The sequence below is a fragment of the Aquarana catesbeiana genome, linkage group LG03 (assembly GCF_042186555.1).
Source record: "Aquarana catesbeiana isolate 2022-GZ linkage group LG03, ASM4218655v1, whole genome shotgun sequence".
NCBI classification, from domain to species: domain Eukaryota; kingdom Metazoa; phylum Chordata; class Amphibia; order Anura; family Ranidae; genus Aquarana; species Aquarana catesbeiana.
In genome coordinates, this window is record NC_133326.1 from 351456019 (window position 1) to 351474556 (window position 18538).

Genomic DNA, 18538 nt, shown 5'->3' on the forward strand with positions numbered 1-18538 from the left:
TGTTTGACCGTTCTTGTGAGTTGTACTCATAGATATGAAATGCTGTATTCTGGCCAGGCAAAAGGGTATTGGATCTGCAGCAAATTTTTTGTTGTGGCATCTAATTTTAGGTCTAGAATGTGTGACTTGTGGTTGTATTTCGTTTATAGTAAGATATGCGTCCAAACCAGTCTAGCGTTTTTTGGGCTTCTGCCAGGCATGAGGATGGATTGGGGAGGATCCGTATCACACTATCCGCAAAGAGGCTAATCTTATGGGAGGTGGTTCCTATCGTTATTCCTGTGATTCTGGGGATCAAGCGTACATGTTCTTCCAATGGTTCCATCACTAGGTTGAATATTAATGGTGACAGAGGGCACCCTTGGCTAGTACCATTCGTTATGTTGAAAGGTTGAGATAGCATATTTGCTGAGTAGACTTGTGCTGATGGGGTAGTATATAGTGCCATGATAGCCCTGTATATATGGTCTTTGAAGCCGAATTTAAGCAGTGCTTTCTGTAGATAGACCAGTGTACCCTGTCGAACGCCTTCTCTGCATCTAATGAATGAAGCAGAGAAGGCGTTCCACTGGATCCAACATGGTGTATCAAGTTAACCATACGTCTTGTGGCGTCTGGCGCTTGTCTCCCTCTGGTGAACCCTGACTGGTCCTTGTGTATGAGGTCTGGCATCATTTTCATCAGGCGTCTAGCAATGGTTTTGGCATAGATTTTTAAATCAAGATTAAGTAGGGAAATGGGACGAAGGTTTTGAGGGGAGGTTAGTTCCTTTCTTGGTTTTGAGAGTGTGATTATAAGAGCATTCAACGATTCCATGGCGAACTTTGAAGAGGAGGCAGCATCGTTTTGTCAAGTTTAGGAATAAGTGGTTTGAGAATTGTTTAAAATACTTTCCAGTTAGGCTATCAGGCCCTGGAGCTTTTCCCGAGGGCAGTGAGGTTATTGTTGCTTGGATTTCTGGGTCAGTAAACGGCATATTTAAGGAAGACAGTTGAGTCTCCGACAGTACTGGGAGTTTAATCTGTTTCATAAACTTATCAATATCATCATTGGATGGATGATGCATATCGGGATCTTTTCCAATATTGTATAAGTCACTATAGTAGTCGCTAAAAGCATTCACTATGTTTTCGGGATTGGTAAATTTTTCTTTGGAGTGGGGGTGGAATAGATGGGGCATCTTAGATTATAGTATTTCCCCCTTGAGGCGTTGCGCACATTTTTTACCAGCCTTGTTAGAGGTAGAGTTAGAGGTGGCTTTAATTTTTCGCTGCATGTGTTCGTATGAGTTGAGGAGTAGTGATCTAAGTTCCTGTCTTAGCATCAGTAGTTGGGCCAGTAGTGTTGGGTGTGGGTTGGCTTTGTGTTGGGTCTCAATACAGTCAATTTGGGAGGTAAGGGAATCAATTTGCTGCGTCCTCTTCTTTTTACAGATTTTTCACTATGATACCTCTAATAATGGCTTCGTGCACATTCCACACCACAACAGGGTCCCCCACTGATCCGCTATTTATGTCAAAGTATTCTATTAAATATTCTTTAATTTCCCGAGAGTAGGTGGGGTGGTGTAGTATGTAGTTATTTGCACGCCAGAGGAAAGTATTTTGTTGGGGTGTAATATAGTTAATGGAGATTGTGACTGGATTGTGGTCCGTCCATGTCATGGTGTGGATTACAGATGCGCTAATATTTTGTAACAACCATTTATCAGTAAGGAACATATCAATTCTCGAGTGACATTTGTGGTGGGGAGAAAAGTGAGTATAGTCGTTTTCCGACCCATGATGACATCTCCAAACATCATAGACATCATGTGATGCCAGGAGTCGTTTCAGGGGGGATTCTCTTCTTTTCCCTGTTGATGTAGTGTCCATATGGATATCTACCACTGGATTAAAGTCTCCGCAAATGAGCAGATGCCCCTGGTGAACTGATTGGGCTTTGCTAAGAGCTTTCCGGAGGAAGTTTATCTGCCAGGTGTTGGTGGCATATACATTCAGTAATGTGTATTTAATTCCATTGAGGGTGCATATCAGAATTAAGTAGCGACCATTGGGATCATATATTTCTTGAAGCGGGTGGAAGTTTACCCCTTTTTTTTATTGCTATGAGGACTCCTCTTTTCTTAGAGGTAAAGTTGGTCTGATAGATGTGGGAGTATTTGCTGCAGGAGCAGAGGACTGTTGTCGCAGGTGTCAGGTGGGTCTTCTGGACACACAGGATGTCGCTGCCAAGCTTTTCAGATGTATGCCATAGGGAGTGTCTTTTAGCCAGGTGGTTTAGGCCCTTAAACACTTACAATTAGTTGGTATTAGGTGAGTGGTGGGGTGGGTGATCTTCACCTGGAGCTGTGATTCTGCAGTAGGGTAAGTACCATGGTGCTGGTATTCTGGAGCTAGATCTGTAAGAAAGAGCTGACCGAAAAAGCAACAAGTCAGATAGGTGAAACGAACAACAGGAAAGGGTTTGCAGCGGCATATGTAACAAAAGAAAAGCTGAGTTCAGCTAGGCCGCTATGGGGGGAAACAGTCAATAACTAGTAGAACTGAGAGATGAACATGAAGCAGTGAGGGAGGAATTGTGTTGTGGTTGTGGACCCATTCAGATCAGGTGTTAATCTGTGGTTGGTAGCTTCTGGTCCCATGTTTGCGGCGGGATTGCTGCGATTTCCTTAGTGGCAAAGATGGGACATCCTCTTTGGGGGGTTCCAGGATGATCCCCCATTCATGCAGAAGATGCATGCCTTTCTGTAGGTCACTAATTACATGGGTGTTACCATTTCTGGTGCTGAGCAGGGTCGCAGGATATCGCTACTTATATATAATTTTGTGATTATGGAGGCCTTTGGTGATAGGGTGTCAGAAACCATGAAATCAAGCCAAGACAGAAGTACAATTAAATTACACTTGTTTAATAATAAAAGTAAAAAAGAACAAACGTAGTCAAAACATAGCCAAAGTTCAGTAACCGGAAAGGATAGTCAGCCAAGCCAGAAGTCAGAGATCAATGTAGTGGAACAGCAAGCAGGATCTGGAGCCAGAAGGGATGTCAGCAAAGCAAGTCTTGAACAGGATTGCAGGAGAGCGTCTCAGTTTCTGTGATGTTGACCAAGGCAAAGGCAGAGCTCCTCTGGACTGGACAGCTTAGGTAGAAGTTGGAAGTGGAGGAAAATTGTTGTGACAAGGCTTCAGCCCTTACATTCTTAGTACCGGGTAAGAATGAGACAATGTAATTGAAACTTGACAAGAAAAGAGCCCATCGCGCCCTTCTGGGAGAGAGGCATTTAGCCTCAGACAAGAATGTGAGATTCTTATGGTCAGTAAGAATGAGAACCGGCACAGTGGTACCTTCGAGTAGATGTCTCCATTCTTTCAGGGCTAAACTGATCGCCAACAGCTCTCTGTCACCAATCTCATAATTGCACTCCACAGGTGACAATTGCTTGGAAAAGTAGCCACAAGGATGCATAGCGCTCTCAGAGGTAGGACGTTGAGACAGAAGGGCGCCAACACCAGTCTCAGAAGCATCAACCTCGAGGATAAAAGGTAACCTAGGATCAGGAGTGGCCAACACAGGAGCAGAAACAAAGGCAGCCTTGAGACTCTCAAAGGCCTTAATGGACTCTGGAGACCAACTCTTTGGGTTGCCATCCTTTCTGGTCATATCAGTCAGCGGCTTGACCAGAGACGAGAAGTTACAAATAAACTTCTGATAATAGTTGGCAAAGCCCAGGAAAAGCTGCAGAAGATGTAAACCCACGGGTCTGGGCCACTGTAGAACTGCCGAAAGTTTCTCTGGGTCCATCGAAAAACCAGCAATGGAAATGACATAACCCAGAAATTTAACTTGTTCACGATGGAACTCGCACTTCTCCAGTTTACAATAGAGATTGTTTTCTCTTAGTTTCTGAAGCACACAACAGACATCTGTGTGTTGGCTCTCCAGGGACTTGGAAAATATGAGGATATCATCAAGATAAACCACCACACATAACTGCAACAAATCTCGGAGGACATCGTTAATAAATTCCTGGAAAACTGCCAGGGCATTACAAAGGCCAAAAGGCCTTACAAAGTACTCATAATGGGCTGTTCTGGTATTAAACGCAGTTTTCCACTCGTCGCCTTCCTTAATCCTCTCGAGATTGTATGCCTCTTCAAATCATGCTTTGTGAAAACTGTTGCTCCCTTGAGGCGGTCAAAAATTTAGTTATCAACGGAATCTAATAGGCATTAATAGTGAAACAATTGAGACCCCTATAATCAATACAAGGTCTCAGTTCACCACTCTTCTTCTTCACAAAGAAGAAACCAGCACCAGCAAGAGACAAGGATTTGCGGATGAAACCTTGAGAAAGTGCATCTGCAAAATATTCCTCCATGGCCTTATTCTCCAAGACCGACAAAGGGTAAACCCAGCCACGAGGGGGTATGGGACCAGGTTGAAGGTCAATTGGGCAATCATGCGGCCGGTGTGGAGGCAAACTTCTGGCTTGATCTTTGTCAAAGACATCGCTAAAATCGCGGTACTCCTCTGGCAGGGAGGAGAGTGAAGAGGTGCACAGGACCTTGGCTACCTTCTGGAAGCATTGCATTGCATCTCACTGCATTTTGGTGACCAGGAGAGAAGCACGGAGCCAATCAAAAGAGGGGTTGTGCCTCTGTAACTAAGGATAACCAATAACCAGCAGAAACTTAGGAGAGGAAATAACTTGGAATTGGATTATCTCATGGTGAAGAGCCCCTATGGCCATGGACAATGGAACCATCTTATGAGTCACATGGGCAGGCTGTAGAGGTCTCCCATCAAGAGCCTCAATGGCAAGTGGAGTGTCATGCAGCTGCAGCGGAATTGAGTGCTTCGACACAAAGGCAGCATCAATGAACAGGCCTGCAGCCCCAGAGTCGAATAGAGCCTGTATCTTGACGGATGACTTAGCCAAAGAAAAGGTAACTGGGACCAGGGGCTTATCCTTCTGGATAAATGGGGACAAAACAACACCACCTAAGGTCTATCCACGATAGGACCTCAAGGTTTGGGCATTCCCTGGATGGGTAGGACAAGACTTTAAAAAGTGACCTGCCTGGCCACAATAACAGCACAATCTCTCCCTCCTCCTAAAGGTTCTGTCATCTGCAGAGAGACGCATGAAGCCCAAGTGCATGGGTTCACCTTCACTGACCGACTCGGTACCAGGACGCATGGGAGGTGAGGGAGGCATGGGTGGGACTGCAAAGCTCGGAGATAAACGTACAGGAGTTGTCCACAAGTGCTCCTTATAAGAGAGTCTTTCTATGAGTCTGGAGTCAATGAGTATGGTAAACATGATCAACTTCTCCAGCTCAGTGGGTATATCTCGGGTTGCAATCTCATCCTTGAAGGTATGCGAGAGACCATGAGAAAAAGCAGCCATGAGGGCCTCATTGTTCCACGCAACCTCTGCTGCCAGAGAATGGAATTCAATGGCGTAGTCGGCAACAGTTCTCCTACTCTGTTCGATGGACATGAGGCACTTGGCAGCAGAAGCGGAGTGTGTGGGAACATCAAATACCCTTTTTAAACGAAGCCACAAACTCAGGGTAGCACAAGACAACAGGTTTTTGCGTCTCCCATAGAGGGTTTGCCCAGGCCAAGGCTCTCTCAGAAAGCAAAGATATCACAAAACCTACTTTGCTTCTGTTCGTGGGAAATGCCTGGGGCAGCATCTCAAAGTATATCTCAACCTGGTTGAGAAACCCTCTGCATTGGACTGGATCGCACCCAAATCGCTGGGGAAGCAGAGCGGAACCAAACATACCTCTTATAGAGGTAATACTCGAGGTGGGTGCCTGCACAGAGACTGAAGCAGCAGCAGGGTTGGCCTGCAACATAGGTTGTACCAGGGCGGCCACAGATCCAGGTGAGCCGTGTGGCTCAGGAGCATTTGCAACACCATGGTGAATTGATCGATGCGGTGATCCAGTTCATCCAATCTGGAAAAAATATTACCAACAAGTGGATTGACTGCATCTTCTGAATTCATGGCCTTCGCCTACTTTCAGAAACCGTGAAATCAGGCTGAGACAGAAGTACAGTTAAATCACACTTGTTTAATAATAAAAGTAAAAAGAACAAACATAGTCAAAACATAGCCAAAGTTCAGTAACCGGAATGGATAGTCAGCCAAGCCAGAAATCAGGGATCAACGTAGTAGAACAGCAAGCAGGATCTGGAGCCAGAAGGGATGTCAGCAAAGCAAGTCTTGAACAGGATCACAGGAGAGCGTCTCAGTTTCTGTGATGTTGACCAAGGCGAAAGCGGAGCTCCTCTGGACTGGACGGCTTAAGTAGGCAGGACTGATGAGCAGCTGAGTAACTGTGGAGAGATAGGAGCTGGCAATTAGCCGACAGCTGAGCAGCCAGCTCAGAGAAGAAAGGGCTGAGCACCAGCCCTGACATAGGGTTCATATTCCTTCTGAGTTGCAGTGTGTATTTGGAGAGGTCGGGGAAGAGTTGGACTCCCTCATACGGTCGGGGCAGTGGAGCTTTGGATCTGGCTTCAGACAACATTTTTTCTTTAATGTGTAAAAAATGTACCCTCATGAGTATGTCTCTCGGCACAGACACAGCCAGGTGTAAAGGTTTTGCTATTCTGTAGATCCTGTCTATGACGATATCCCTGGGTGATGCTTCTGGTATTATGGTGTGTATGAGGTCTTTGGCGTATTTCGGTAGCTCTGCCTGAGGTATAGATTCAGATACCCCTCTCAATTTAACGTTGTTACGTCTTGAGCGGTCTTCTAAATCGGCCAGCTTGGCCTGAACCCACTCTGGCTCATGTTTTACCTCCTCATAAGTATCTATAAGGTCATTAACAATGGTCGTACATTCTGTCACGCCCAGCTCAATATTGGATACTCTGTGTCCCATAGACCGAATGTCAGTAGTAATCTAGGTAAACAGGGATGATAGATCAGTCATAAGTGATGTTTGTAAGGACATGAGGTTGTGTCTATGACTGGTTGCCCTGTGGTGGGAAAGGATGCCTTGGAATTGTGCAAGGCCTGGTTCGATTGTAGTGGATTGAAGGCCTGGGCCTTAATTAGTGCCTGAGGCAGCCACGGGTGTGGCGCATCCATCAGCATCCGGGCCTTGGCGGGGCTGCTTGTGAGGGGGTCCACACCTGGACCGGGGTAGCTCTGCTATGCCCATTTCTCCCAGGGATTCATCTGGGAGATCGGTGTATGCTTTTCCGCCATCTTGGTGAGTACTGACGTTATCCTCTGGGGGAAACATGAATGTGGTCAGTTTCTTGGGCCTGTGTTCTCCCATCCGCTTGCGGGACATGAGATGTGTGCTGTAGCTGTGGGGTGAAAATGGGGCGGAATCATTGCTTCTAGCAGGCCTGAGTCACTCCGGTGTCTTCCCTCACTCTGGAGCTGTGAAGCTAAGTGTCCATTTTCAGCGCCGGTTAGCCACGCCCACCCATTTTTCGTGTTTTGTTGCCTCACAACCCGGAATTAACATGGGTTGTTTGATAAATTGCATAATTTCATTTACAGAACATGCCCACAACTTTGAAAATTTTCTTTTTTTTATTGTGAAGCAAACAACAAATAGGACAAAATAACAGAAAAAGTCAATGTTCATAACTGTTTACCCCCCTAAAGTCAATACTTTGTAGAGCCACCTCTATCACAGTTCCAAGTCGCTTTGGATAAGTCTCTATGAGCTTGCCACATCTTACCACTGGGATTTCTGCCCATTCCTCCTTGCAAAACTGCTCTAGCTCCTTCAAGTTGGATGGTTTGCTCTTGTGAACAGCAATCTTTAAGTCTGACCACAGATTTTCTATTAGATTGAGGTCTGGGCTTTGTCTAGGCCATTCCAAGACATTTACATGTTTCCCCTTAAACCACTTAAGTGTTGCTTTAGCAGTGTGCTTGGGGTCATTGTCCTGTAGCCTCAAATCACATACAGAGTGGTACAGGTTTTGCTCAAGAATATTCCTGTATTTAGCACCATCCATCTTTCCCTCAACTCTGACTAGTGTCCCAGTCCCAACTTCTGAAAAACATCCCCACAGCATGATGCTTCCACCACCATGTTTCACTGTGGGGATGGTGTTCTTTAGGTGATGTGATGTGTTGGGTTTGCGCCAGAAATAGCGTTTTCTTTGATGGCCAAAAAGTAACATTTTAGTCTCATCAGAGCAGAGCACCTTCCTCCATACATTTTGGGAGCCTCCCACATGCCTTTTCACAAACTCAAAATGTGCAATTTTGTTTTTTGCTGAAAGTAATGACTTTCTTCTGGCCACTCTGCCATAAAGCCCAACTCTATGTAGCGTACGACTTATTGTCGTCCTTTGTACAGATACTCCAGCCTCTGCTGTGGAACTCTGCAGCTCCTCCAAGGTTACCTTAGGTCTCTGTGCTGCCTCTCTGATTAATGCCCTCCTTGCCCGGTCTGTGAGTTTTGGTGTGCGGCCGTCTCTTGGCAGGTTTGCTGTAGTGCCATGTTCTTTCCATTTGGTTATGATAGATTTGATGGTGCTCGTAGGGATCATCAAAGATTTGGATAATTTTTATAACCTGACCCTGACTTGTACTTCTCCACAACATTGTCCCTTACTTGTTTGGAGAGTTCCTTGGTCTTCATGGCAGTGTTTGGTTAGTGGTGCCTCTTGCTTAGGTGTTGCAGCCTCTGGGGCCTTTCAAAAAGGTGTTTATGTGTAATTACAGATCATGTAACACTTAGATTGCAAACAGGTGGACATTAGGGATGAGCTTTGAACAGCAATTTGGGGTGTTCGCGGCAAATTCGAAAGCCGCGGAACACCCTTTAAAAGTCTATGGGAGAAATCAAAAGTGTTAATTTTAAAGGCTTATATGCATGGTATTGTCATAAAAAGTGTTTGGGGACCTGGGTCCTGCCCCAGGGGAAAGGGATCAATGCAAAAAAAATTTTTAAAAACGGTTGTTTTTTCGGGAGCAGTGATTTTAATAATGCTTTAAGTGAAACAATAAAAGTGTAATATTCCTTTAAGTTTCGTACCTGGGGGTGTCTATAGTATGCCTGTAAAGGGGCGCATGTTTTCCGTGTTTAGAACAGTCTGACAGCAAAATGACATTTCAAAGGAAAAAAAGTCATTTAAAACTACTCGCTGCTATTAATGAATTGCCGGTCCGACAATACACATAAAAGTTCATTGATAAAAACGACATGGGAATTCCCCACAGGGGAACCCCGAACCAAAATTTTAAAAAAATGACGTGGGGGGTCCCCCTAAATTCAATACCAGTCCCCCTAAATTCCATACCAATTCCATAAAACTTATTTTTGCATTGATCCATGTCTCCTGGGGCAGGACCCGGGTCCCCAAACACTTTTTATGACATTAACTTGCATATAAGCCTTTAAAATTAGCACTTTTGATTATTCATGTTCGTGTCCCATAGACTTTAACGGTGTTCGCGTGTTCGAACAAATTTTTTGCCTGTTCGCAAGTTCTGGTGCGAACTGAACAGGGGGGTGTTCGGCTCATCCCTAGTGGACATCATTTCACTAATTATGTGACTTCTGTAATTGGTTGCACCAGAACATTTTATGAGCTTCATAACAAAGGGGGTGAATACATATGCACATGGCAATTTTCAGTTTTTTATTTCTAAAAAGTAGTTTTATGTATATATTTTTCAAATTTTACTTCACCAACTTAGACTATTGTGTTCTGATCCATCACATATAATTCAGATTAAAAAAACATTGAACTAAAGGCTGTAATGTAACAAAATAGGTAAAAAGCCAAGGAGGTAAATACTTTTGCAAGGCACTGTATGTGTGCATGGACACGTAGGATAACATGATGGGAAGTTTACTGACTGTAGAAAAAAACGTCTGAAGCCAAAAACAGCTGCTGTAAAAACGTCCAAAAATGTCCAGTGTGCATGAGGCTGTACTGTCTAATGCCTGAAACACATGATTCTCCTTCCTTCCTGGGAACATCCAAATGTGGTTTTGTTCTCTGCCAGCTGCAGTGTCCAACATCTGATAAAGTTACAAGTAGAATGAACATGTTTAGATTCCATAAAATGTGGGCACAGCATCTCTTGGCATGAAGATTCAACTCGATTTTTGTATAATTTTCGGAGGTTCTATCATATGTTGTACCTGGTGAAATCTAGTATTTGAAACTTTTACTGCATACATCACCTATGATATACACTCCTCATCAGATACATAAAAAAAAAAGTGTTTACTTTAGAAAGTGTTCTAATTCAATGATAAGTAGATGACATCTATTCTGTATTTTCAAAGATAAATATTGCATAAATTTTATGAAATGCGTCAGCGCATGTGTGGAGCTCTGAGATGGCTGACCTGGGAGCTCCGCATCACCCCTCCCCCACGATCAACACAGCAGGCACAGCATGCCCCCAAACGGGACACCAAAGACCCATCCGCTAACAGGACACCCCTGGGACCCCCCTGGATGTCCAGATCGGGCCATCAGACGTGACCGGGGACCAGAATTTGAAAGAGCGGGCCAAGGCATGTGTACCAAGATGGCCGCCACCTCTATGCCCCCAATAAAGGCCAAACCAAATTCTTCCAAACACTCCTCAAAACTCTGTTACCTCTCATAGAAGGCAAAGTCATCTTCGGAGGAGACTCAAACATAGCTTTCGACCAAGGACTCGACAAATCGAGACCCCCCAAGGCCCAACTGACATGCCCCACCAAGGCCAGCCTGAACATAGCGAAATCCCTTCACTCTCACGGTCTGGTCGACATATGGAGGTAACTAAACCACTCAAAAAGGGACTATACACACTACTCTGCCCCCCACTAGTCATACGCCAGAATAGATCATATTCTGGTACCCCCCACCCTTATGCCATCGACACAGAAGATGACCATAATAGACACTGCCTGGTCAGACCACTCACTAGTCCTCCTTTCTATGCAAAACTCCCTCACTGTTAGGGACGTGCTGGTGCCTTTCAGGGGAATAAGGTGGGAGATGGTCAGGAAATCATTTCCAGATGGTTGCTGTGTATGTGGGGGCATCCAGCTGATGCGTTTCAATTGTTAAACGATTTTCTTCAGAGCTTCAGCTCTGAAGAAAGTCGTTTAACGATTGAAACGTGTCAGCTGGACACCCCCACATACACAGCAACCATCTGGAAATGATTTCCTGACCATCTCCCACCTTCCAGCTATTCCCTCACCACTGTTTCACGGATGATTCTTGGTGAATTCATTACTCTGTGCTTCTCTATGCAAGCCTATTTATAGTCTATTTCTGAGCCAGACATATCTGCTGTGGAATTTCTCATATTCAGGATATCCTACATGGTCAAGACTGTTTCGACTTCCGCTTAGAGCCTGTCCACTGATGCTCCGCTCCTAGTGCTGCACGGCTGCAAGGCTCAGCCTGTCCCGTTGGTAGCGTTCATTGAGCAGTGTGGAGCTGTAGCTCAGCGAAGCATTACACACTGTTTCAACAATGACCAGACCTTAGGATACAGAGAAACACCAGTTATACTATCACATCGGGAGGACATCTATTATCTCCGGATCATCCAGGGATCCCACCTTTGAAGTACTGCCCATCTAAGGAGCGGATGACCACAATCAGGTGAGACAAGTGGATCCTTCATTTCATTTGAGAACCTCTCCTATAGAACCAATGTGATCATTCATCTGGCCACATACATGTCATGATGTAATTGTAGACTCTCAAGAACTTTTTCCCTTCACATGGGTATACGGTATACCGTCACCTAAATACGTTGTATAGGAATATACAAAAGAGAGTGACTAGCTCTCCTAGGTTAGTAAGGGGGGGGCCGTGCCATATCCAAAAAACGTATTCAAAGAAAAGGGGTTCCCCTAAGTGGATTTTTCCGGCACTTGCACAAGAGTTGTATAAAGTGGAAGAGTACAAACTCATATGAAGAATAAAACAGTATTTTTATTTATTCAAAAATTCTCATATATTAAAAACATTGCAGACATTGCAAACAACGAAAACACATTGTATAGTGCACATAATTCAGAAGAATTTTTTATCTGTTTCTATTAAAAGATAACCCTTGTATGATGGGACTCTTTTCAAGCCCAACGCGTTTCGGGGTACATTCTATTTTAGTCCTTCTTCAAGGGCATAATTGAAAAGAGGAGTTCATCTAAATTGATTAAAGAGATGTAATTGATAAGTTGCCATATACATCTATATGCCAGTAACCGTTTGTAGGTTAAATGATTCATTGATCACCTACCTGTTGTGTTATCGTTGGTTTCTATACAGCAAATAGTAAAAACTACAAAGAGGAGCAAGGGATGCTTGAAAACAAGATGGTAGTTGACTGTTATTTATAGGTGCGAGATGCTGTTCTCTGGGTACTCTATAGATTATACAGTGATTCCCCAAGGGGGGTATATATAAAGCTTCACCTACCCCTGCCCCTCCCGGATGCGTGCAGGCCACAGCGGTATACTGGAGAGAAGAGGGACAATCCTATAAGTAGAAATCCAAATAGTTTAAATAAATAATAAATTCCTGTTTGATATTAATATTAGCAATAAGGATAATTAGCAACTTAAAATAATAAAAACTTGTTGTTGGTATATCTTATTGATCACATTGGTGATTCCAAAACATAATCCGCCTTGAAATCTGCTTATTATAAATTTTGAGCAATTGTGATATACCATTCTAGATGGAAATACATATGACATTCACAGAGGTTATGTCCATCTAGTACTGTAGCTTCCCATAGTGTTTATTAATATAGTTTATTTTAACATAATGACACTAACAATATAGTGCTACCACTGTACTTGGAACAAAGGATATACATAGTATTAAAGAATATGAATGGGAAGTTCCAGGTCTCCTATAAGGATAACTCTGATATTACACTGGTAGTACATAGTTGTACCATGCCTCCAGGGATAGGCAATATTTAAGTTTAGAAGGCAACAGAAAAATGATGGCAAACAGAAAAGTATTTTCACAAATAGTAATGTTTAGGGGGTAAAGAGATAAATCCAGAATTTCAATGGCTAGGGAGAATGAATCAATACCTTAGCTCATGAAGTATTCAAACTTGGCCAGCCACGCATCCCAGCATCCGGCAGGTACGACGCCTGAGCTGGGAATGAGTGGGGCCAGTCTATATGTAGGGCGAGTCCCAATCAGCTGGCGAAGTAATCGCGCTCAGCTGAGTGGTAACACTCGTCAGCTGGAAAGCCTCGACGTTGCTCCCTGAGATGGGGATGCGCGGCGCCGCCCCTACCGCGCATGCGCAAGCGCAGTTACGTTGGAGCGGCTTCACGCACACCCGTCCCACCGGCACGGAATGCCTTACCGGCGGACTACGCATGTCCGCCGGAGTGGCAATATTGAGGTGGTGGGCGTAGATGTTGTGTTGCCCTGGTAACCTCCTGGAATGCCGCCCAGATAGAAACTCTGGGCGGCTTTCTGTGCCGGGCAACCGCCGAAAGCAGGCGCACCCGGGGGGGGGCCCGAGAGAAGCGAACAGGCGAAAAAGTGTTGACGCTTACAAAAATTATTAAAGATATTATAAGAATTGCAGCACTGTAAAAAATGAAATACACAATATAAGTTGTAAATTATATATACGAGAGGGTAAACAGAGAACAGCTGACATATTTAGCATAGCATATAATTGAGAGTTATTATATACTCACGAATGCTTAGTGTGGATGGTTACTTATGGATGGGCAAAGAAACTGGTTCATTGTATATATCTCTTTCAAGGACTATGAGGTGACATACATAACACAAACTGTTATAAGTACATTATGATATTTTTATCAGCAGAATATGTAACATTATACATTTGGCTTCACAGTATATATTATAGCCAACTACAACTATAGTTACATTTGTTAATTGCATCAACTCATATCAACAAACATGTTAATATATTTGTATTAATGCTGGCATATAAACTTAATGGTTTCAGTAAGTGCAAAGCAGATACAAGTTCTTAGTTGACAATTCATATATCAATAAATTAGTTTGTTAGCTGCAACAGCACAACTTGATAGACATTCATAGGGAATTTGGCAAGCTGGAGGTATTGTCACAGTGATACTATTAAGTTGTCTGCATGAGTACACGTCTGTCCCCCTGCCTTTTTATTTCTATGTGTTGTAGAATTATTCAGATAAATGCTGGAAAATAATTATCTGGGATAAGAAAAGTGAGGAGGAGAGAGAGCCTACTTTTCGGGTACATTAAAGCCCCATAGGGGGCAGCGAAAACACAACTTATTAATAGATGTATAAACAGTTTTACATTGATGGGAGACATTGTAAAGAAGTCTATACTGACTTTAGTAGATTCAGGGCGATTTAGGGTACTGAGGTCATGTGTGTACTGGATCAGACATCTCAAGAGTTTACAGCATATATATCAAGTACATGTTATTTCATGGTATTTAAACATAATTGGATATACGGAGTAAGTACAGATGGAGAACGGATAGTACTCCCTTCATGCTACTCATGGATATAGAGGGTCTAATAGTTTAGTACATCAGTATTTTATTTCTCCATTCCACCGGAGTTAAAAACCTTGAGGAATGATTTAAAACAAATAGCATCATTGAGGCCCGGGGGCGAAGTAGCCTTCAATAAATAAATCCAATTCAGTTCTCTCTGGAGTAAAGTTTTGTTCCAGTCGCCCCCCCTAGGGCTCAGATGCACCCGATCTAGAATTAAGGATTTAATTCTAGGAAATTTGCCCCCATGTACTAAAGAGACGTGGCGGCCTAGAGGGAGATCAGGATCAGATGTTTGCATACACAATATGTCTGTATGCTCTTTTCCAAAATTCCAATTTAGTTTTTCCTATATAAAAGCAACCGCAGTTGCACTGGAGTAGATAAACAACTCCAGTGGTCCTGCAGTTAGCAAAATGTTTCGGATAGAATTTTTTCCCATTCGGGAGAACGGGGTTCTTTTGTGTCAGCATGTATCCGCAGTAACGACAGGAGCCACATGCAAATGTTCCTTTGTATTTGCAGTGTGCTTTTGTTGATTCATTTTTAAACTCACTGTTCATTGTTTTGTCGCCAATAGATGTGGCTCTCCTAAATGTAAACTGGGGTTTGTTTGGTACTAAGTGGCCTAAAGATGGATCAAGGGTTAGCAAGTGCCAGTATTTTTCAACTATTCTTCTGATTTGGCGATGTTGTTGATTATATGTTGTTATAATACGAAGTGAGTTAGTATCTTTATGTCTGGGAGCCTGAAAAAGCGTATTCCTAGGTTTATTAATTACTTTTTTGAAGGATTTTTTCAGGGATGTACGTGTATATCCTCGTGCTAGTAGTCTATCTCGTAAGTTGGCTGCCTTCTTTAAAAATGTGTCATTGTCCGTACAATTACGTTTGATTCTAAGGTATTGTGAATAAGGTATGGAATCAATGAGCGGCTGAGAATGGAAACTTGCAGCGTGCAGTATGGTGTTTCCTGCAGAGGTTTTTCTAAATAGTTTGCTGGACAATTTGCCTCGTTCGTCTTTATAGATCTCTATGTCCAAAAATGTTATCCGATTTTTGTCGGAGGACATGGTGAATGTCAAGTTAAAGTCATTTTTATTCATTCTTAGTAAGCACTGCTCGAGTACATCTGAAGGGCCATCCCAGATGACCAAAATATCGTCTATGTAGCGGTACCAGCCCACAATGTGGTTGGTATATTGGGTGAAACCATCGTCAGAAAGGAAAGTTTTCTCCCACTCCCCCAGGTACAGGTTGGCATACGATGGGGCACGACACGTCCCCATCGCAACCCCCTGCACCTGGAGGTAGTGGGAGCCGTTGAAGGTAAAAACATTGTGGGTGAGGATGTACTCGAGCAGTGCAACACTGAATTCATTGTATGTGGGGTCTAAATTTGGGTTCTGTTGGAGTATGTGTCTAATTGCTGCTTGTCCACGTTCCTGTGGAATAAAGCTGTAGAGCGTTTCTACGTCAATTGTGACTAGGAGAGCTTGATCTGGTACGTACAACTGATCCAAAATTTGTAGGAGATGACTTGTGTCCCTTACATATGATGTTAGTGAAACTACAAATGGTCTTAGATATTCGTCAACTAGTTTGCTTGCTTTGTCGCTGATTGAGCCAATGCCTGAAATAATTGGCCTGCCTGGAGGATCTGTCAGGCTTTTGTGTACTTTTGGGAGTGTATAAAACGTCGGGATCCTGGGAAAATTGTTCCTTATGAAAGTCCAAGTAGATATACTAAGTGTATTGTTCAAAAATGCCGAATCTATTAGCATGTAGAATTCTTTATTGTATTTTTCAATAATGGAGACCGGCATTCGACGGTACCAGTCCATGTTATTGAGAATTTTTTTACAGATATTAATGTAATGGTCATTATTTAAGAGAACTATGTTTCCTCCCTTGTCTGATGGTTTTATGGTGATTTTATTGTTGGTGGCTAGAGAGGTTAATGCGTCTGATTCTTCTGGACTTAGATTGGAGGGTCCTTTCATTTGTATTTTAAGTTTGTCTAAATTGTTGTTTACGAGTTTCAAAAAGGCTGCTGCATTTGGACATGTGCTGGGTGGTGGGCATAGATCAGATTTTTTCTTTAATTTTGACATTGTTGGATGGGTCCGATCATCCGCATCCAATTTTTCTATTGATTGTAAAATTCGAGGGAGGTCTATTTGGTTGATTAGATCGGTTGTATCGCTCTCCTCTAGGAGAGCAATCAGCTGGTCCAAGGCTTGGTTCTCTTGAGGAGTATAATTTATTGTGGTATCCTGTTTTTGGTAGAGTTTTTTAAGAATTACTTTACGGACAAATAACTGAAGATCTTTATACAGTTCAAATTTATCTAGATTATGATTAGGACAAAAATGTAGGCCTTTCTTTAAAACAGATATTTCATCTATCGATAAGGAATATGAAGATAAGTTAATGATGCTGAGGTCAGAGTCCATGTGTGTCGGTGTATTGGGGTGAACTTCTATAGTGTCATTTGTGTATAGGTGTTGAGATTGGGTGGAGGTGGTTTGACACCTGCCAGTACTTGATCTAAAAAAGATGAGTCATTACGGCTCAGCTCCTGTGCATTTGTAGTGTCCTGACTAGTAGAGAGTGTGTGTTGCTGTGGTGCATGGTGAGATGTGAACACGTTGGTGGGTTTGTCGAGAGGTGTAGGACTAGTGTGTGAGGATATAGGTGTCCTTTCTGAGATCTGTTTTTTAGATTTGTGATCTTGTATTGGATCGCCTTGGAATTGGCGTTTGGTGCCAAGTGTAGGTTTTGATTTGAGAATGGTAGGGGGGAGGTTATGGGATGAGGGTTTAATAGGGTAGGAGTTTGATATTGTGTTAGTGTTTCTGTTTGTGTTTCTATTTTGATTCCATTTATATGCCTTCCCAGCTTCAAATGCATTTTTATCTCTCTGAAATTTTTGGTTTTTTTTGATGAGGATATCTTTATTAAAAGATTCCAGGTGAGTCTTGAGTTTTTTCTCTTTATTTATAACTGATTGGTGTGTTCTAAATTTTTTTAGGTGTTCGCAAATTTTAATGATTTCCATATCCAGTGTTTTGGTTCTTTTTGTGTATTCGTCAATTAGCGTTTCCATAAAGCTGTGTGAGCATGTCTGTAATATATTTTCCCATGTTGATTTGAAGTCCGTGCCCAGGTCTTCCAATGTGGGGAAGATCTGGACAAGGAGTCCCAATGGGTTGATGTTATTTTTCATATAGTCCTGAAAGGATTTGATGTGCCAGAAGAAAAGAGACTTCTTCTCTATATTTTTAGAGAGTTTGAAGAACAGAGAAGATATCTCTGCTTCAATCTGTTCGTTATCTCCAAATTTGTCCAAGTATTTTTGCATTAGAGATTCCCAGTCTTGGCCCACAAATATATTTTCAAAGCTCGCATTCTCCATTTCATAAACCATCAAAGGATTGTAGTTTCCTTAGATTAAGGTTTATCTTAGTGTAAAGAAAAATAATTTTTTGTAAAAAAGGGATTTTCCTACGGAGTAACAGAGTATGTTTAACCTAGGATTGCTTAGTCGAGCGGGGAGTGGTATTTTCTACCAAAAATTAAGTCATAAAAGAGAGTGACTAGCTCTCCTAGGTTAGTAAGGGGGGGCCGTGCCACATCCAAAAAACATATTCAAAGGAAAGGGGTTTCCCTAAGTGGATTTTTCCGGCACTTGCACAAGAGTTGTATAAAGTGGAAGAGTACAAACTCATATGAAGAATAAAACAGTATTTTTATTTATTCAAAAATTCTCATATATTAAAAACATTGCAGACATTGCAAACAACGAAAACACATTGTATAGTGCACATAATTCAGAAGAATTTTTTTTATCTGTTTCTATTAAAAGATAACACTTGTATGATGGGACTCTTTCAAGTCCAACGCGTTTCGGGGTACATTCTATTTCAGTCCTTCTTCAGGGGCATAATTGAAAAGAGGAGTTCATCTAAATTGATTAAAGAGATGTAATTGATAAGTTGCCATATACATCTATATGCC